Consider the following 22,593-nt stretch of genomic DNA (forward strand, 5'->3'; position numbering starts at 1 on the left):
GTATTGGAGGAAAAGACATAAACGAAACATAAACTTCTTTTTACAAATTTTTCTTCTAAATAGCTGTTTTCTTCATTCGAATTCGCGAAATCGACTCTCTCACTGAAAACTTTGAGCCCTCGGAAAACATAAACCGAATACTAGTAGTACAGCAGACGGCGTAGTCCGGAAGGTTGGAAGATACAAAAATCATCATTTGACATATACAATTAGAGTGCAACATTAGAAACTCACTTTACTGTTCCACGTAAAAACATTATTACGCACAATCGCTTCAAAGGCGCACAAATTCTGAATAAAAGCACTTTCCGCTAAGAGTTTACGGAATTTTTAAATGTGGGTTTAGAAATTAAGGTATGGACATATCGTAACAAATGCGAAAAACATCAAAACAATTTGCAAGCAGTTTCGACAAGACTATCCGTTGTAGCTTTTTAATGGATTGCTTTGCTTTTCCACTTCTCATGAGTTTTTGGATAAGAAACTTGTTAATAAAACCAATTTCATTTTTGTTTTCTTTGTGCTGTCTTTCAGTAATGATGGTGATAGATAAAGAGTGTCATATTTTCTGATTTTAATCACAAAATGAGAACTAAACAAAAATTTTTTTCAGCAAAGTAAGTTCTAAGTTTCAACTAATTTAATAGTTATTTTGAAAATTTTGTTGTTAAAATCAACTGATTCAAAAACAGTAGTACGAATTAGACGCAGAGCTAATTTCGGTCGTTCCGTGAGCCAAGGAAGCCATTTTATAATCTTCAATTGGTCTTAATCAATAACGGTATAAGTATATAGATATTGGTTGCTGTTACTGATAAGAATCGGAATAGAACAGTTTGAGCATTCCGGCCAATGTTTGGTCACGCCCCGTTTTACTGCATCAGTATGCGATGGTAGGAGCGAGTTTCTTGTCCAGTCGATTTATTCCATAAGAGGACACGCTCTCAAACAATATTAATTACTTATCATTAAGGTTCATATTGCCTCAATGAGATAATACAAGCTAGGATTTCTACACGGGAAAGAGCACAAGATAGGAAGAAAAATTGAAATATATTTTTTTACTCTTTCTTGATTATGCCGGAGATTGCTTGCATGGACGTATTCCCGACTGCCGCACGGTGCGTGCAAGCTAGGCGCGACGATCACCTCAAATCGAATTAATAAAAATCTAATTAGATAGCCAACCGCAGTACAACGTGTGTCGCGTGCAGTCCAGGAATTTCTTAACTACGGCTTAAAGCTTTAAAAAACAGGAGCCGTTACCGCAGCTCCGTTGGATGTAGGTTATGGGACCAGTGGTTGCCTGCGGTACCCAGCAATTTGTCTTCGGTTCCCATGGGGAATTAATTGTGTGACATGTGATAGATTGCTTACGCCTGATTCAATGTTGGGTTAATCAAGATGAAACTGGATGACGACTAGCTTCTGCTTCTGGATGGGGCAAGAAGAATATCTCTGAATTGAGTTGCAGAATGATTGATTGGGGGGTGTTATAAATTATGTTCACAACGATAATAGCGAATTTCTCGTAGCTTAGTGGTGTAACCAGAAAATTGATCGAAGATTTCACTGGCTTCAAATATTTCTGGTTTTAGAAATAACCGTGTTATTCTACTAGACCTCACATGTCGTCAGTGGAAATGATCATATTGCGCAACGTGATTACTTGGTCATTTATATACGAAGTTTGTTAAAAAAGTATCGCTAATTTTGAATTTTCACGGGCTTTTGATCTTTTGGTAACGTTATGTTGGTACTGATGACTCCCACTTATGTTGACAATTCCAGTTGTTTTCAGTGCTTGTGCGTGTTTTAGCTTGTATTCGATTGTCGTCTGTCCCAAAAAACGGATCAAAGAAGGCGAAACGTAAAAAGTGAAACTAGTTGTGTGCACTTAGCACAAAACTGGTATCCATGCGGTACCAAAATCCAAATAACTACGATCTATTGACGGCCAGAACGTCGTCACTTAGTTTCCTTTTTGTGTCGGCACGTTAGTAAAGACAATGCACTTCGGTGCAATAAGTATTTTGCCAATAACTTTATGTTTGTTCAGTGGTTTATGTTGAACCGTTAGGTGGCATTGGCAGCTCAATATAAACTGCTGATGCTCTGATGAGCCGATGGCGAAACGTAAGAAGTGAAATATCAAATATTGTTCAACTTTGTCATAACCAATAATCTTGCTAAGATTCCTCCGATAAAGATCAAAATCATTGACCGAAACGTTGGACTGTATGAAACAACCAGTCTTTTTCAAGAGAACAGTAGAGCCAAATACGCCACGCTTATTACCTTTACAACTATTTCATCATAAGTATTACAATAACCACTATGAAAAAGAATAGCAGTTCCAGAAAATATCAGCAAGTCATTAGACTTAATTTGGATGGAAGTTGTGACATGTTTTCAGTATGGCTTTTGTATTTTCTTCAGATTTATGTAACTCTGAAACTGTTGATTGTACGAAATATTATATATAAGCTTTAGGGAATCGATGAACCCAGGATTTGTATTTATTTCAATCTGTAATGCTCGTATTGTTCAGGTAACAATCAAGAGCGTTTAAAATGAAGGTACTGCCTACTGTCCCTGTCACCGACTCATCAGATCGTGATCGGTTGAATTTTTCACACCTACCCTCGGCACATTCATTGTACGGAACGACGCAGGCAATCAAAATATTCTCGACCGGAACGTGAGCAGCAAAAGCGGTAGCCGAGTATAATGTGGCGAGCTATGTAATCAAGCATTTCTACGCTATCATCAATTTTCCTTGGAAGGTGGTCGTGGCCAGATCGGAGCGCGGGTATAGAAACTTTGTGCAACCGCCATGCCAGACCAGACCTGTCCAGGAAAAAAAAGCCGACGAAGGATGATTCGGCGGTGCGTTCAGTTCGCTGTGACCATTATAATAAAAAGTGTGTGTGCTTTAAGATCGGACACGGTCCATCGGTTCTACGGGAAACGGGTTGCCACATGAGCCAGTGATGGCGGAGGGACGGCACGGCTATTTGTCCGCTAATGCATGTTGCTCAAGAAGCTACACCTCGGCTGCTGCCGTGTAAATTGTAGGTTCTCTAATTATTTACAGTTACTGTTCGTTTTTCTGTACGATCGCCTACTGTAGCATTACTTTCGGACCATTAACTCATCATTTATTGTGAATTGGAAAAGTACTTCATCAACAAGCGGTAAAATGATAAGTTAAGCAGCAGGGTTCGCTCATGATGTGAGGAGCTAAGATCGATATTGGAAACTACTCTAGGAGGTGAAAGTTGATGTTTATTGAAGCTGGTGTCTGAAAGTGGGGTTCTTCGAAATGTTTCAAGTATTTTTAGTCATTCAAAGAATTTTAACGAAGTAATTAGTCATGTGCTTCTCCTTTTAAATGTTCAAATATGAGTTTTGTTGGTATCCTATAACATGTGATCGTTGTTTTGCTACCTTGAATGCATATTTCATTGAATCCACCCTGTTGTTAAATTATTAAACAATTAAATTTCTTAAATTATGAAATTTCGTTAACAACCAGCAAATCTCAAAGCAATTCATATTTACTATTCATATAAACCAAGGAAATAATATAGTATGATCTCTATAATATTATCGATTATAAAGTACAACTGATTACAAACTGGAAACAAAATGAAATTTATTTAATACAATTTTTCTAAAAGTGATTTTTAATCCGGGGTAAAACAAAATATGTTCATTCGTTATCCGTTTCCCCTCGTGAAACTTGAGTTCAGGGGGGAGGTCAATGGTTTGCTATTCCCGATTTCGTCCTTTGATTAGGCGTCGTGTCGAAAACCTCGTTGTGGGGGTTTCCATTCTTGTTGTTGTTTTTTTTCAGGCGTTGGATCAATTGCTAACCGAAGCAGACGTACCTAGTTGGTTGCAAATGATATTCCTGTTGATATGAGTGGTTCATTTTTGTTAAGTTAAGTTAAGTCTTATAAGCACTGAGGTTGGTTGGGGACGCGGTAATAGAAGCACCGTTGTCCTTGGGTGTAGATGATTTCTTGTCCAGTTTCCCATATAACCCACCGTAGCGACATGTTGCAGTTGCTTGTTGAATTGATGCTGGAAGCGTTTTTGAGGAAGAAGTACTTGGTTCACTAGTTACCGTTGCTGAACGGTTGTCCTTGGTTTTGGCTGATTTTCATAGGTAATCAGCGTTTTACACGGATGTATCGCACCTTGACCACAAATGATGTAAGATGGAATTGCCTTACGCAGTTGCATACGTACCACTCGCACGCCATTCCGGATACCGGGGAAAAAATCGTCATTCTTCCCGTTCGATGGAAAGAATTTCACCGTACTACAATATATTTTCCCGAACTAACTTAGGTCATGCACGCGTACTCCTATGGCATTGTCCATCATGTACACAGGGATTTTGTATTGAATGTTGTCCCACTCACCGCTGTGCACTTCGTTGTTAACTGAAGCAAATGCAATTGCATATCTCTCACATTTAAACATAATGTACACACAACTAGATGCCTTGGTGAATTGAATCTCAGTTACATTATTAGCGTCTAGATGCATTCGTCCTTTAAGTAAGATATCAATTTCATTAATTGCTGGACTAACTTTGCAGCGGTTGAAATCAATACAAATTGAATTAGGTCTTGTAGGCCAAGTTTCAGACGTTGTTAAATCGTGTTTTCCTATTTCATACACTCTATTGCTCACTACATACTGTATTGTCTTTGTTACTGTCGTCTCGACCGTAAGAAATTTTCGACTGTGTCGGATGAGATGCGAGCACGAACTGTGATTGTTGTCAAACTTATCACTCTGTAATTCTCGAGCTGGAAATTGGATACAAATAAAATTCAATAGTATATCACGGGAAAATACAACCTTTCGTATAAATCTAAGTTTGTGAAAATCTCTACTGCCAATTCTAAGAACATCAAATCCAATTCTAACAATCCAATTGTCACGCACACATTCACACACAAACATTTTGCGATTTCCACGAACTGATCTGCATGTTTCATGGCACTCGACCCAGTGATTGCATATCCTTTCTAGGGCTATTGTACCAAGAGGCATATCATTAGTAGATTCTTCATGTTATTTTGCCGATTACTCGACTGTGATAAAATCGAAAACAATAATTTTGCTTCGGCCCTAAGAAGCAATACCGTAGAAAAAATAGTTCGAAAATTGTGAAATGATATAGCGTCGCGAAAACTAATGGAGCTGAAATGAATAAGGGTACTATTACCCTATATGAGGAAGGCAAAATTTGGCTATATAAAGAGTTTTTTTTTCTTTTCTCTATACAAATATTGACCCTAAACACAATTTAGATTTGAACAGTGCAAAGATTCTAGACCAAGATAATAGAATCAACGCACTTCAAATTTAAGAAATGTGCCACCTTTTCACAGATGGTTCCAATATTAACTGTAGAACCGATACACCAAATTTGAACGCAGCACATTCTGGTTTGTTGTGCTTTCTCTCTCATTAACAACCAGTAGCTTTATTTTTCTAGTTATGCATCTCCTCATTTTGCTGTCTATTACCGCTCATCTATCTCTTTCTAATTTTTGCTCTATTAACAGCCATGACTGAAACATTTCAATATTAAATCGGGTTTGATGTGCGAGGGAAGTGACTGTATAAGTTAGAATCAGCATACAAATTTAAATCATAGTTTGTTGAAAATTAATGTTTTTTACACCGTTTGTGCTTTTACTGTAGAGTAGCCGTTCCTGTTTTCGACATTATCAACTTTTCAATCCTCTTGATGAAAAATATGTGTGCTCTTTGAGAGTAAACAATTTATATGCAATTGTATAGAGTTAAAATTTTAACCATTTTATGTATAAAAATGTTATTATAGTTGCCCTAAAGATGAAGGGAAATCTTTAACACAAAAAAAAATATTTTGTAAAGTAACACTTGACCAAAAAGTCATCTGTCAATAAATCTATACTAAAACAATAGATTGGTTGGAAACACCGTCTTTTGAAAAGAGCCTCGCAGTCCCATAGTGTTTAATAACATTTGACTCAGTTCGACGGAATCGGAAAATGTCTGTGCGGCCGACTCGATTTTAACAAGCATAGGCTCGTTTGAAAGTCACTATTGAATCATTCATCAAGATCGAAGATCAAATTACTGCCACTTCCGGTTCCGGAGACAGTGGTATAAGTGACGTAACCCACAGAAGGCGCTTCATTTCTTACCGCTTAATTTTCTCGGAGATAGCTGAGCCGATTTCAACAATATTAGGCTCGTTTAAAATCGATTATATGATCTTTGGTCAAGTTTGAAGATAAAATTCATCGATACTTTAAATTTCGGAGATATGATCGTATAAATAACGTAATCGACAAATTCCGTTTATTTTTTTCTATAAAGACTGTCCCAGAAAGTATGGACGCACTTTGATTTCGCTGTAAATAATTCACAAGTGTTAAATATTCAAATTTTATTCGATATACTGATAATATTAGACTACAACAACAGAATATTATTCCCAACATTTGCTACTTAGCCATTGTAGACTAGCTGGCGCACCTTCTTGCGAACGTTCCTCATTAAATTCCGTACAGACTTCTTGGCGACAAGTTTTGACACTTTTTTCCAATCTTTTTCGAACTGTTGAATGGTCTCGGCTGCCGAGACATGTTTCCTAAGATGTACCTTCGTTAATGCCCAAAATTCCTCAATTGGTCGAAGTTGTGGGCAGTTTGGTGGATTCATGTCTTTTGGGACGAAAGTGACATTTTTGGTAGTATACCATTCTATCGTTGATTTCGAGTAGTGACAAGAAGCAAGATCTAGCCAGAAGACAACAGGATCCTTGTGGCTCCGAATCATGGGTAGAAGTCGTTTTTGTAAACATTCCTTGATGTATATTTCGCTGTTCATTGAAGCAGTGGCGATGAAGGGTTTCGAAATCTTACCCCAGCTACAAATTGCTTGCCACAACGTAGCTTTCTTACCAAACTTTTCGACTTCTATCGATGTCTGGGACTGGTTTAACACTTGCCCTTCTCGCACCGTATAATATTGTGGTCCCGGCCAGAATTTGTAATCGAGTTTCACGTAGGTTTCGTCGTCCATGATTATGCAGTTTAAATTTCCAGCAAGAATAGTATTGTACAGCTTTCGAACCCTCGGCCTGATCGTTGCTTCTTGTTTCGGACTACGTTTTGGTTGTTTCTGCTTATTATAGTTTCGAAGATTCAAACGTTCTTTAGCACGAAGAACATTTGACTTCGAAGTGCCCACTTTTTTGGCCACATCCCGAACTGAAACCTTCTTCTTTTGTTCGAACGCCTTCAGTATACGTTTATCCAACTGAGGGTTAGCAGGACCTTTTTTTCGACCCGTTTTCGGTTTATCCTCAAATGTGTTATCCTCACCGAACTTCCTGATTGCATTTCGCACGGCTTTTTCACTTAATCCTCCCATTTTTGCTATCGTTCTCAGTGACAGTCCGCATTCTGTGCACCATTTGTACACAATTTTTCGACGTTGTTCTGCTGAAAGTCCATACAAACCTGTAACCGTTTGCCCGGTCTACTCAATGCTTGGTTTCTTTGCTTTAGTTAGGTCCGAACGAGCGGTAGCGAGGTCGGACAGCACATGAACCAAAACGATGTGGCGTAGGTGCATTAGATATTTTTGCATTTTCACTTAACAAACCTAAAATACCACCTACATTTGTCTGGTAAATACACCTATGCCATTGCTTTGATGCTTAGTAGCTAATAGTCAACAAGTTTTCTTGGGAACTAAAATGGTATGACCTACGAATCCTGAAAACGTCTTGAAATCGTAATTATAATTGATTTAAATTAAAGACAAACGAAAGATGATAGCGTTAACGCCCGTTTTGTTGACCACAAGACGGGCGTTAACGCTATCATCTTTCGTTTGTCTTTAATTTAAATCAATTCTTATTACGATTTCAAGACGTTTTCAGGATTCGGCGAAATGACACTTTCGGCGAAATGGCTTTCGGCGAAATGGCATTCGGTGAAATGGGATTCGGCGAAGTGACCCATTCGGCGAAATGTCATTCGGCGAAATAACCCTTTCGGCGAAATGGCCCTGATCCTTCAGAAAGAGATCAATGATCAAGTTTAATGTATTATTACTGATACTTTTCGAATACATAAGGAATCTTTAGAAAATTTTTGGAGTCGATGTACAGAATATTTTTGGAGATTAACAGAAACAGAACATAAATAATAGGTTCTCGACTGCTGCCATGATTCCGGCTGTTCTTATTATCCGAGTTCAAAAACTAAAATAAAATACCTATTTTAATTCATCTAATTGTGAAATAATGCCTTTCTCATATTACTCATACCTTCATACATATAACTGTGAAATTCTAAAAAAAATTGATTTAATCCACCTTTTTTGTCTTTCAAACCGTTTCATGAAAACATAGACGAATTTCGCGCTAACTCGAATAAATGTTGGCAGCTCCCTCTCAGATTTTAATAAAACTTGCTGTACATGAAGACATTGTCACAAAAAAAAACCTTGCATACTCTTTATTTTTCAAAAATGATCTAGACTATCTTTTGAATCGAGCCAAACTTTTTTTACCAATTTTTTTCAAATGGCTGTAGTCAAAAACTAACAAAACCTACAAAAAAGTGTTGTATGAGTGATTTCTACATAATTACTGAAGTTTTTTAATAAAAATACGGAAAAAAATCCTAGTTGATTTGCAAAACAAATCAATTTTGATTTGGATAATATGTTGTTACAAGATAGGTAATTAGGTTTCTACCTACAGTCAAAAATATTTAATATTTATAAGATGTTTGTTCAAAAACTTGACTGATTATGTTAAAGCAACTTATACAACACTTTTTTGTAGGATCTATCCTTTTTCGACTACAGCATTTAAAAAAATGGTAAGAAAAGTCCCTTTTAAAAGAAAGTCTAGATCATATTTATTTATTTATTTATTTATTTATTTATTTATTTATTTATTTATTTATTTATTTATTTATTTATTTATTTATTTATTTATTTATTTATTTGTTTAATTTATTTATTTATTTATTTATAAAACAAAATCCATCTGATTAATGTCTAAATGGACTAACAGAGTGGGAAAAAGCCCATCTGGGTTGAAACAAATTTATGTCTATCTCAGACAAGCATAAAAACCACTATCTTTTAAAAATAATCACAAAAAATCAATGATAACTACACAACAACTTAAAAGCTAGTACAAACAACTTATAACAAATTAAATTATATCAAATTGTCTGTAGTCAAATTTTTGCAGATCGCTTGATTTTTTCAACGAAGCGACTGGAATGCTCTCCAAACCCAAACAACTCTTCTACTGCAGTAAATATAAATTTTTGAAAAAAAACAAAGTATGCAAAGTGTTTTTCTGATGACAAAGTCTTCATTTACAGCCAGTTTAATTAAAATTTATAAGGGTGTTGCCAACTCTGAATACAATTTAGCGCGAAATTCTTCCATATATAATGATAAATTAGGACAATTTCTGACACGACGTTGGGCTGATAATCTCTGGCACATTCAGATTGATTTGGTTGGCTCACAAAATCGGGCATCAACGCTTACGTCATCTAGAATCTTGTCTTGGAAACGATGTAAGTGCTGAATCCCGGTTTTGAGAACCATCCGAATTAAGATGAATGAGTTTGTTCCAGATACTATCGGCCATAATTGTTGTTAGAAATTACTCTAATAAAAAACAAAAAGTTATAATCAAACTGTTTGAATGACAAGAGAACGGTATTTTCACACTACCAGGTGGGTTAAAACTGTTTTAAAATAAGAGAATTTCTTCATTAAAATTTAGTTATGAGAATTATGAGAAAGGCCACTAGGGGAATTAAAACAACGGGGACTGTTTACAATCAATTATAGTTTCAACGTACCTCAAACGTTATTCGTCCAACACCACCAGGGGAATTAAAACAGGTATTTTATTTTAATTCCAGATAGAGACTTAAAACAGCAGTGTATAATCTCTTCTATTTGATCTGTTTCTGTTGATTGATGCAGTTCCGAAAATATTATGTTTAATGCTAATGACTTCAACAAGTTTCTTAAGATTCTTTGAATGTGTTCAAAAAATATATGAAATATAACAATTAATTTGTTCAAAATAAAAAATTCGAAAAACTCTCCAGAATATGCTTGAAAACGGCCGTCTTACAAGCTGATCCCCTTCATATGAATGATATCGGTATATTTTGAAGAGCCACAAAAAAACTTTATTTTCGAATACTCCTGGTAAGCCAAAATTGTCCAAAGGCGGTCCAAAACGTCAAACCATTGATTCAATTAAAATTTTCATCAATCATCCAACGAGAGGTAAACTCGAAACTTAGTCATTTTTAAAACAGAATAATCGATCCGCGATAAATTTCTAACAACTTGATTTGTTTAATGAATTCAACAAACTGTGATCCATTTTCGAACCATTTTAAATATATGGCAACGGACTGAGTGATGTTAGCAAAAGGCAAAAAAAAGAAAACAAAAACTTATTCGTAATATTTTTTCAAAAAACCAAGAATATTTTTAAAATGAACTCTACATACTTTTCTAGGTTTTTGGTTTGTACAAAAAAGAAGTATTTGATTTCAGCTTTCTTCACGTTTCACCTTAGGCTCAGTGCTTAAAGCAGTTCAAATTAAACTGCCTTATCCGCCTAACAGTTCAATTTGAACCACTTTGGATATTGCACATACAACATCCTTTCTGATGGCAAGAACGGAAACGGGTTATTTCCATTCGTTGGTTTTCAGTTAGAATCATAATATTCGTTTAGTTACATTATTAATAACACGACAGTTTTACAAATTTCCATGCTGAAAAGCGTTAAATACTTATCTAAAATATGGACAAATTGATACAGTCATCAATTCATCAACCTCTTACTATCGTTCTCGGGTCTCCTTGTTTGTTATTCGTATTTGTAGCGATGCGAAAAAGATAAGCTCGAATCTTAATTATAATGCACCTGATGACCACAAGAGCTCGAGTCAAATCAACCATCTCCGAGCTACGACAGACTGTTCCATAATGCATTATCATTTTCATTGAACGGGGATAAACAGTGACAATCAATTATAGTTTTAACGTAGCTGAAAAGTTGTTCGTCCAACACCGATTTTATAATTGTTTTAATCCATTCGACTCGAATGACTGAAACTATAAAAATAATAGTCTGAATTTATCGTCCAACTTGGGTGGTCCGCTTCAGACCAGCTAAAGACGAAGCCAATTTGTTTTTCCACATTTTACAAGTATTCCTAGCCTGGCGTGCGGTGGTGCGTACTACCGCTGCCGTTGTGTGCTGATCAGTGCCCACACATCGCCGATCGGTGCGAACGTAAAATTATGAAAAATAAAACTTTTAATTTACCATAAAACCAATGAGTAATAAAGTATCGATACTGAAACTGGTATTTAAATGTTTATATGTGACTTGGATCCTTGGATCGATTGGTATTATGAATGTTTTGCGTTTATACGTGCATATATCGGTTTCACTTGCTTTGTCGTGTAAGCTGAGTTTAGGATTGAAAATGGTTCATATAGAAAAAACTGAATTTACCAACGATTTACCAGAATGAACATTCATCATTCTTGAAGGCATTCGTCTCCAGTGTTACAAGTGAGTAGTAAAAGACACATGCTGAGCTTACCAAGAATTTATTCGACGTAGATACTGTAAGATCGCCAATGTAATATTAGACTTTAGCGATCGGATTGGTGTCTAGCATGGCAACTTGTTGAGATGGAGACGGACTCCGACGAGTGCTCTCTGACACGATCATGAAAATTATGAAAATATCATCGGATCATATTCATCGACCGCTGGTAGGGCCCACAGAAATTCAAGCTTGATACCATCTCGAACCACAGTCGCAATCTTATTGCTTTCTTACAAAGATGAAACTCGTTCTCCTCGGAGTCTCCCGCGATTCCAATTTCGATGAGTATCGCTTACCACCATGGGATAGACATGCACGAATCGAAGAAGACAGTTCGTTCGTGCGACCGAAATGGTCATTTGATTTCCATGAATTCTCAATTCGGATGATAATTTATTACGATTATCGTTCGTGGCCGATTCGGAAACTGAAAACAAATCCTAACATATGGCTACAATCGCTTGTTACGCTTGAAAGAAGAAAGTCGGTATTATTTTTATTTGATTGATTTTAGAGGTAAAAGTGTGTGTCTTAGTGACATTATTAGAATAGTCGCAATCTTGATATGTTCAATGCATTTCGTTAGGATTGGCATATCTTTCTACCAATGAATTACTAAAGTTTGCGAAATTTGAAACTTTATTGACAAAGAGTATTCAATATTCAAAGTATTCTCCATCGGAAGCCATCACTTTTTCACATCTTTCTGGAAATTCACGGAAACCTTTCTCAAAAACTCGACGGATTTCGCCGCCACCCACAAATCGCTCCAATCTTTTGACTTCATCCTAATTGGAGAAGTGCTGGTCAACCAGTCCAACCTGTATTGACCAGAAAAAATAGTAATCGAAAGCTGCAATGTTTGGGCTACGCAGCGAATGGAATAGGAGTTCACATTTGATTGTTTCTAATGTCGTTTTTCATTTAAAACACTCGTGGAGTGTTTTGCTAGATTCATGCCCTTTTAGTGCAGAAAAACTTCAATTGTCATTGGTATACCGACTTCTCATCCCCAGTAACAATTAGAAGGAAGAAACCTTTTCTTTTGTGCCGTTGAAGCAGTTGTACGCACGTAAATAAACGAAGTTCGACGTCTCTTGGTTTCAATTCATACGGCACCCAATTGCCTACCTTTCAGGTCATTCCGACTACTACTATGGCCAGATAATACCGGCCGATTCAGGTATGGTCATTTAGGTCCCGTTCCCATAAATGACCATACCTGAATCGGCCAGTATTAACCGAAAATAACGTTTTCGTTCGGCACGTCAGCAAAGACATGGCACTTCGGTGTAAATTAAGAAGTGTTTTGCAAATAACATTAACTTCACGGCTGCTTAGCGGTTCAAGTTGAACTGTTTAAGTTTGCACAAAGCAGTTTAATTTGAACTGCCCTGCATTTAGCTTTTGTTATTGCACAGTTCACACCAAATCGAACTGCACAGTATGAAAGTGTGCTGGATCATAAGTGTGATCATAACTGCATCTGCTCTGTACTGACAGAACTCTGACATCTATAACTACAACACAATCATATGGTTGTGTTTTTTTTTTCTTTGTTTCGTTTTTGCTCGTTGTCAAATTTGTAAGCAGGGTTACCAGTTTTGCAGATATTGAAGAAAGCTCCATAGAAAAATTATCTATTTCGTTGATTTTCTCAAGTTTTTTTGGGCAACCATGATTGAGCAAAAAAGATTGTGGTTAAGAAACTGTGTCAAAAGTTCAGCAATGAAAGCAATCAGCAATGTATTGTGTATATTTCTTAAAATGTCCTTCCAATTTCCTACAACTTTTTCTTGGATTCCGTTATTATCAGAATTATCAGATTCCTAGTCACAAAGATTTTAGGAACGCACATGGAAAATATATTTGCGTTGTAGCGGTCTTCTCCTTCGTGTATAACAAATGGTTTACCACTCTGAAGTTGCATACAAAGTTTCGTCGTATTAGCCATGCAATGATTTTGAACGCTACACAGATAAAAATATTTTGTGATTTTACATTTATTTTCATGCACATATTTGGAGCAGGCAATTGAATGGAAATTTACATTACAAAACGAAGCGGTTGGTAAATATACAGTCTTGTTCAATGAAAAACTAAATGAATTTTAATGTAATTTTACATCAATCATGGTTTTAAATCAGATTTTCATTTCAACTGATGTCTATTTCATAGTATTATCGGTTTACATGTCGTGTAAGTTTCATCTTTTCTTTCTGTGTAAGACTCGGTTACGAAGTCTGTTGAAACAGAAGGTCAAATTCCACAAAAGGACCGTTATACTAAGGCTTGGCTTTGGCTGGCGACGAGCAGCCATGGACCGAGTTATGTGGAGACGTATGCTTGATACAGCAAAGGACACCCCAAGCCTATAGCTGTTAGGTAAGGTAAGTAAGGGAACTTTTAAAACGGTTTAGTTTTATTCCACTTAAGAAAAATCGATAATCCTCTCGTTGGTTTTATTGTAGCACGAGTTCGTGATCTAATTCCAAGCAATGTATCGAAATAACCCTTCCGAAGCAAAGTCTTGGCATTACATTCCTTTTGTGGAATTTGTCTTGTTCCGGAATTGTGGCATTTGTCCTGTTCCGACGAATCGTATATATGTAGTTTAGAGTAATTTAATATTGATGTTGATAGCGTAAAGGGATCTCATTAAATAATCACGTCGCTAAGCATTTACCCACAAATAGGCGGGGTAACACATGCAAATAAATCAATTATCAATAAAACAACGGAATGTCTCAATTCATGGTTTTTCTATTGGTTTGAAAAAATTTAGATATTATTAAATAATAAAAATTATCTCCTTTATTTTATTAAAATATAAATCAAAATTCTTCAAGGAAATAAAAAAATTATAAATCGACAGAAAAATTTAGGTTTTATTTTCAAACCGTTGATTCTCGAGAACGCACCTTTAGCACTTTTTATATTTAAAATATGGCGAGAAAATACACAGTTTTTTTAAATCCGAACATTTTTAGATGACTATAACTTTTTATTCATCACTGCTCCATCTTGTTTTAGAGTGCAATTGATTGGTTAAAACTGCGCACGGGCCTGATCTCGAATGAAAACTAGAAAGTTTTCTCGAACACGGACTATTTAACTACTTTTTCAATTTGTAATAAGTTTTGGGCCAAATATAGAATATTTTTTTTCCTCGCTCTAAATGGCTCTAAATTTTAAAAGCAATTCACCTTGTAGTTCCGAAACCGCAAATCGGATCCGAATAAAAATTCAGTCTACTTTTGATTTGAGGCTAAGTTTTCGAAAATCGGTTTAGGCGTTTGTGAGAAAATGAAGTGAGCTCCATTTTTGAAGTTTTAACCACTCTTTTCGGTACTTTTAGTACCGGGAACTGGGAATCGACATTGCCGGAATCGTTTGGCCACCAACTATAATAAACTATACTTTAAGACAGTTTTGAGCTGAACCTAATTCAGAAGAACTTTTTCGTTTTTCGCATCGCCGCTCTAAACGACGGGTATGAGATTATAAACACATTTAACCCTGTAATTCCGCAATTGGCAGCCAACTCTGGATGAATATGTAGACAAATTCATAAGACATTTCATTCGAGCCTAAGTTTACGGAAATCGGTTTAGGCGTCTCTGAGAAAGGATTTTTGACTTTCGGAACCGGAAACTGGAAGCCGATATATCCAAAATCGGTGTTTTTTTTCGTAATAATAAGAATAATATGATTATTTCAAAGGACTTTATTCGTTTTTACGTCGCCATGTGTAAAAACATGCTCTAAAAAAATGAATTTTTTGTACTTATTACCCATTTCATTTATTTGTAAGATTATTCACGGAATCTAAGTTTATTACAATCGATTCAGTCTTCTGCGAGGAAATCAAGTGCATATTTTCTGAACATTTGCAATCTTAACGAATTGATTCGAATGGTCTTGGGGTTGAATCAAGACAGAAATTCGAGCTTTGAATTTTTTTTTAGGTTAGATTTTTTAGATTTGCGAAACATAATAAGAATACAACAGTTTTTTACAATGTGTACTTTCTCGCTATATTTCACCTTATAACACATGGAGAATCTGGTGGAGGACATGTCGAAGCACTTCCAGCAGGTTCCGAAGGAACCAAAGTTAAGTGGGCGCTTTTGTTGAAATAAGTTTGCATCCTCCTTCAGTTTTGGCAATTGTAATTGTAAAGTTTCGAGCTTTTAACCAATGTGATATTGCTTAACCGGAACGGTTTACTAAAATGAAAATCCTACCATTACAAAACCAGAAAGCTTTAAAACATTAACCACGAATTTCTTTTATTTTTTCCTCAGGTGACAACACGGTGATATCTCCGACACAGCATCAAAGAAATGCTGATGCGCCAAATATAAAGGCTAGATTTACAATCCATTAATAGCATCATTAGGCGCGTCGTAAAACGGTAAGCTGAATGATTTTAACGTTGATTTACGACTAAATAATCGCTTCTCCAGTCGGTCGCTTGGTCGTGCTGCAGGTTTCGGTCAAAGAAACTCTGTGAGTTGTGACCCGTGTTAAAATGCTTAACCCCACAAAGTGAGGATGGGATTGACATTCGAGCTGGGAATGTCGGTTTTCATAGATTTGAGCACTATAACGCGAGTTATAAAAATTTGAAGTAATACTAAAATTAGTAACTCGTATTGCTAGTGGGTCATAGATAAAATTAACATTTCGTCGCATAAACAGTTCTCCTGTTTATTTTCAAGTTTTCTGATATTTGTTGTTCCCTAACGTAATTTCTCGAAAAACGAATGCATGGGAAATTATGATTACTTCATTCTTCTCTTTCGCAATCATTGATTCATTCACTTCACTGGTCATATCCAGAACCGCGGGTTCAAATACGTTTTTTTTCGTCATTTGTTGTCATTAGTCGCTGGAAGCTATTCCAGTCGACTAAAGAAATGGAACGATATTTTTCGATATTTTGTTTTGGTCTAATTTCTTCTACACATCGCATTTTAAGAGCACGGTGGCATTTTTTACTGCCATGAAGCGGCTAGTGAATCGAATCCGTTTATGGCATTCACCATCAGATCGCTTCGTTTGATCGTTACGTTCGGAAAAGGTAACATTTTAATCGTCGTAAATTATGTAAATGTGGATAGAGATCAGTATAATTAATTAAATCAATATTTTCGCTTTTCATAAAAGCAGAGGTTCATTTACAGCCGAAAAGTGATAGGTTGAATGTGACTTTTGTATTATCTTGGAGAAAATGTACCGCCTATGAAGTAATCGTTGGCAGAGTGTGAGATTTCGAAAACGTATGTTCCCTGTCCATAAACCGGAATAAGGAATTATCTAATCTGTAATTGTGAATTGGGCATAGAACTACAGGGTGCGACAAAGTTGTATGGAAAAAAGGTATATTTTCTTGCTCCACCAAACTTTTTATGTTTCTTTAGAGTCTCATAAGAACTATACAAAGTTTCGGTTCAATAGGTGAAACTATATTTTCGCGCCCGGGGTTTAAAGTTTGAATGGGATTCACTTTTCACAAAATCTAGATCACTCTAGAAACTAGAATCTAAAAAATATTCGGCTAAGAATCTCTTTATATCATGTAGTTTTAAAGTGAGTTATGGAACATGGTTAGTCACTTAAAAATAATAGTCTTGCTATGCTTTACTTCTGCAACCGATAGTCAGACCCGAATGAAATTAAACAGCAACCTATGAGACTATAGGAACTTCTATTTTAGCCTAAGTTGATGAAAATCGATCAAATCATCTCATCCGGTAGTTCTGGAACCTGGAACTGGGAACCAGTATAGCCTACAAATTAAATCAGTTGAGTCTACAAATTTAATTAGTTTTGAGTCAAATCTAGAAGAATTTTACCCTCTTTTGGTTCGTCGCTCTAAATGACGGTGTGCAATTTTAAAAACACTTTACTTTATGAAAGCACGATGAAATTCAATAGCAACTTATTGGACTATGAGATTTTTTATTTTTATGAGTAACATTACCTACACACACAGACATCCGCAACTCGATGAACTGTGTCGAATGATGTAGAACACTTATTTTCACTAGTCAATTATTCAATTGATTGTAAGGGGCTGGGGTCCACTAGGAGATTTATAGTACCTATTAGCTCTCTCCGGATTGTACCAGCCTAGATGCCGTGTGGAATCCGGCGGAAAAAAATGAACCAAGAATAGATCCACTGGGTTCCTGCTTCCATGTCATAAAAGGCGACAATTGCAGGAGTTTCTTTTTCCTTTCAGTTATCAGATATTTTCAATGTTTTACTTCTGATTACTCTATTTTACTTAATTATCTCTTTATTCAACCTATCAATTTCCGTCTAGCTTCGGAGAAAAGTTTTATTAGGAATGATTTCTTCTTCCATGTTATTGATTGTCTTTCAGGATTATAAAATGAATGATAAAAATCAACCATTGCGCAAATCCGTTTATATTACAAAGTTAATAACAGAGATAACATATATCGGTATATTGAATACATAGTAAAAAACACTTGATATTAATATTTCAAACAGTAAATTAATATTTTTCTCGGTAGCCGGCTGCCCAGATCAACTAATGTAACCAATTAATAATTTTAATAAGTAATTAAACTAATAAAGCGGAAATAATAAAGAATCAAGACGCGTGTGAAATCTGTTGACCTTTGTTTGGTGATTTAAACTGATTTTATAATAACTGTTTAGAATATTTCAATGCAATGAATCAACTTTTTTGCCTAAATCCTATTCGCTCGTTTATTTTGTATCACGTAGTTTAATTTATAAAAACGTGCTTAATCCACCTAGCAGTGAGATGATACCTTTTTTTTATCAATCCGCATGTGTTTTTTTTTGCATGACTAAAAAAACGCGAAAGGTAGATGCATAAACGAGTGAATGCATACTCGACAGCCGGCTGTCCGGAGTTTTGCCAATTTCGGAGATTGACTGTTTCGTGCATTATATTGCCAGCACAAAGTAACACATAAAACCATAATAGTTTACAACATTCTTGGTAGCCGGCTACCCAGAGTAATAAACACATGATAACATTATTAAAACATTTACTAACAAAGTATCCTCTCCTGTGATGCATGTGGGAATGCAGAGGATTCCTCGGTTCCTAGTAGTAGCAACATGCATCGAACTAACAATCCTTTCCCTCCCAAGTAGATTTGCATTCGGACGTGGCCGGCGTCGGTATTGATCAGCATGCATGGTTCAATACAGTTCGCACAGTGTGAAACAATGTGTTATTCCCAAACATGTTACTTCAAAAAATCATTTTGCAATCTCAATTGGTCCAGATCAATAACGGAGTAGCAACACACGGGCGGTCTCTAATGCTAATGCTAATGCTAGTCAATTATTCAATTGATTGTACAAAATTTCTATAGATATAAATATGGCAACCTTGCACGCTATACAAAATTGAACAAAGCAGGCTGCGAACGGAGCAAAGCCGGAGCACGTATCGACGCGTACCAGTTTTGCATCGTCATTTTGAATGACGATTTGAATGTTTTGAAACTCATCGCCCTATAATTTCAGAACCGGAAGTCGGATCTGGATGAAATTGCACAGAATTTTCTAAGACCATGAGAGATTTAATTTGAATTATGATTCGTGAAAATCGGTTTATTCGTTGCTGAAAAATCACTTTTCTTCACTATTATAGATGCTTTCTGGGACCGGGGACTAGTAGTCCCAAAGTAATCAGGCCCGTACCCAGAATTTCGTTTCGGGAGGGGCCAGTTGACTTCACCAGTTTCAGAAGTAACAGAAAAAGCAATCAAAAACGTCGAAATGGCACTCACATCGATTTTTCAGACATATTTAACAAACTTATATTCAAATGACAGGTGTTATTGTCCTGTTAGGTCCCGGTTTTAATCTACATTTTAAGTAGTTTTATTTATTTATTTATTTATTATTAGGACAATGCTCATCTGACAACAAGTCTTAATTAACTAGACTATAAACTAATTAAACTAATTAAAAATGGTAATAATTAAACTAATTAAAAATGGTAATAAATAAATAATTAAACAACCGACGATGAAACTGTAAAGAGGTCATATTGAAGTCAAACACATCGCTGAATTCGTTGAAACGGCGAGTCATTGCCAAAATCGGGCTGTTGCTAGCATAGTTGGTATTGCGCAGATCAGTGTGCAGTAATGATCGAGGCCGAAGAACACGTGCTGGAGCATACAGGTTAATCTGTGATAGAAGATCCGGAACATCATATTCAGCCAGTAGTAGCTTAGATACAAAAGTGGCTTGTGAAGCACGTCGACGATCAGCTAAAGCTTTAATCCCCAATAGTTGACAACGATCTTCATACGGTGGAAGGCTCAACGGGCTACTCCATGGTAGTTCCCGTGAAGCATAACGCACGAATTTACGTTGCACAGCTTCTATCCTTTGAATCTATAAAGCGTTGTATGGACACCAAACAACATTCGCAAATTCCAGCTGTGAACGAACCAATGAGCAATATAGCGATTTTAAACAAAGTGGGTCACGAAATTCACTCGAGATTTTAAATATGAATCCAAGTAAACGATTTGCTTTGTCAATCGTTGCTGAAAGATGGCGAGTGTACGTTAGTTTTTCATCCAGAATAACACCTAGATCTTTGACGTGATCAACGCGTTGCAGTTGAGTGCCAGCGACGGTGTAATTAAAATTAAACATGCTTCTCGTACGATGATAGCTTATGACGGAACATTTAGAAACACAGAGATCCATTTTGTTTCTTACACACCATTCGTAAAACATATTAACTTTGATGTTGCAACTCACGGCAATCAGCTTCTTTGCGAATAACGAGAAATATTTTCAAATCGTCAGCAAAAAATAATTTGCCACCATGTCTTAAGACAAATACAGCATCGTTCACAAACAACGAAAAAAGAAGTGGTCCTAGAGTACTTCCCTGAGGAACTCCTGAGATACTTGCAAATGGTTAAGACACAGTATTTCCAATTTGTACGACAACTTTACGGTTAACGAGATATGTTCGGAGCCATTGACAAAATCTGGTCGTACATCCTAGTTTGCTCAGCTTGGTTAACAAAATTTCGTGATTCACAGAGTCAAAAGCAGCTTTAAGGTCAGTGTAGACCGTGTCTGTCTGGAATTTGTTGGACATTAGCTCGGTGCAAAACGATGTGAAACAAACAAGATTTGTCTCAACCGACCGACCAGGGAAGAATCCATGTTGGCAACTACTAATATAATGGCGACAAGCTGATAATAGAGTAGTATTGATGATTGATTCGAAGATCTTAGATTCAACACCCAGCGACGTGATTCCTCGGTAATTAACGACGTTACACTTGTCACCTTTTTTATAAACCGGGAACATTATCGACCGTTTCCAATCCGTTGGAAATGATTGCTGCTGGAGCGACAAATTGAAGATATGCGCTAGTGGCACTGCTAAAATGTCCGAACATTTTTTCAAAATAGCGGATGGCATGGCGCTGATACCTGGAGCATACAACGACTTGATTTTCTTAACGGCTGAAATAACCATTTGCTCGGAGATATGAAAAATGTCCATATCAATTACACCCAAACCTCCGTTTACGTAAACTTTTTTTACGTTACCTCTTTTTACGTTACTCTTATTACGACAAAAATCCCAAATAACGTAATCTTTTTTTACGTTGAAAATATTTCGTAAAAAGAGGTTTTCGCATACAATGAAAATCATTTCCGCCTCATTTATATTCCATGGAAATTAGTACAATATGGGTATTTTCGGAACGGGATTGATGAGTAGATGTCGGAAAACGATGTTTGAGGTGGTTCTGAATCCCAAGATGGCGACTTCCGGTTTATTAATATTCCTTGAAAACTCTTACAATATGGGTATTTTCGGAACGGGATTGATGAGTAGATGTCGGAAAACGATGTTTGAGGTGGTTCTGAATTCCAAGATGGCGACTTCCGGTTTATTGATAGTCCTTGAAAACCTTTACAATATGGGTATTTTCGGAACGGGATTGATGAGTAGATGTCGGGAAACGATGTTTGAGGTGGTTCTGAATTCCAAGATGGCGACTTCCGGTTCATTGATATTCCTTGAAAACCCTTACTATATGGGTATTTTCGGAACGGGTTTGATGAGTAGATGTCGGAAAATGATGTTTAAGGTGGTTTTGAATTCCAAGATGGCGACTTCCGGTTTATTGATATTCCTTGAAAACCATTACAATATGGATATTTTCGGGACGGGTTTGATGAGTAGATGTCGGAAAACGATGTTTAAGGTGGCTCTGAATTCCAAGATGGCGACTTCCGGTTTATTGATATTCCTTGAAACCCCTTACAATATGGGTATTTTCGGAGCTGGTTTAGTGCATATTGCGTAGAAAATAATGTTTGAATATTAGTGGATTGCTGATCGTATCCTATATTGTATTATTATTTTCGAAATGGAAAGAGTCGCTTTAAACAAATTATGTTGTGCCTCTAAAAATCACATGATATACTGTGAGTCCAAGTGTTTCACTCTGTACTCCAGTACCTTCATACTTGATGAATAAAAAATTTATCGTAATCCGTCCAATGTTTTATGTAATGCAAAAGTATATTGGCTATATTTTACAAATATTATTTAATTTAATTCTCAATTTATTGAGTAACTAAGGTTTTCATTGTTTAAGTCATAGTCCTCCATTGATACCTTCCACTATCTATATATGTAACACATGGTGACTGGTAATAGGTGTTACACCCGAAAGGAGGTGATAGTAAACCTTTTATATAGCCAAAATTTGTACAGGAAGGTAGATCCGAAAATCATCCTCAATGAGTTTTTGCCAAAATCAATTTGATTATTGTGTTTACTCTCTAATACGGTCGTCGACGTTTCAAA

General features: G+C 36.2%; 1 protein-coding gene across 1 annotated transcript in view; it reads left to right on the forward strand.

Annotated features, from left to right (window-relative positions):
* LOC131427904 (uncharacterized) overlaps window positions 1-22,593 on the forward strand; it is a 128,887-nt gene that overhangs the window by 60,195 nt on the left and 46,099 nt on the right. The window contains exon 3 of the mRNA XM_058591482.1: window positions 16,019-16,128. The gene's annotated coding sequence lies outside the window, so the exon portion shown is untranslated. The remainder of the gene's footprint in view (window positions 1-16,018; window positions 16,129-22,593) is intronic.

This window comes from Malaya genurostris, chromosome 2 (assembly GCF_030247185.1).
Source record: "Malaya genurostris strain Urasoe2022 chromosome 2, Malgen_1.1, whole genome shotgun sequence".
Lineage (NCBI taxonomy): Eukaryota > Metazoa > Arthropoda > Insecta > Diptera > Culicidae > Malaya > Malaya genurostris.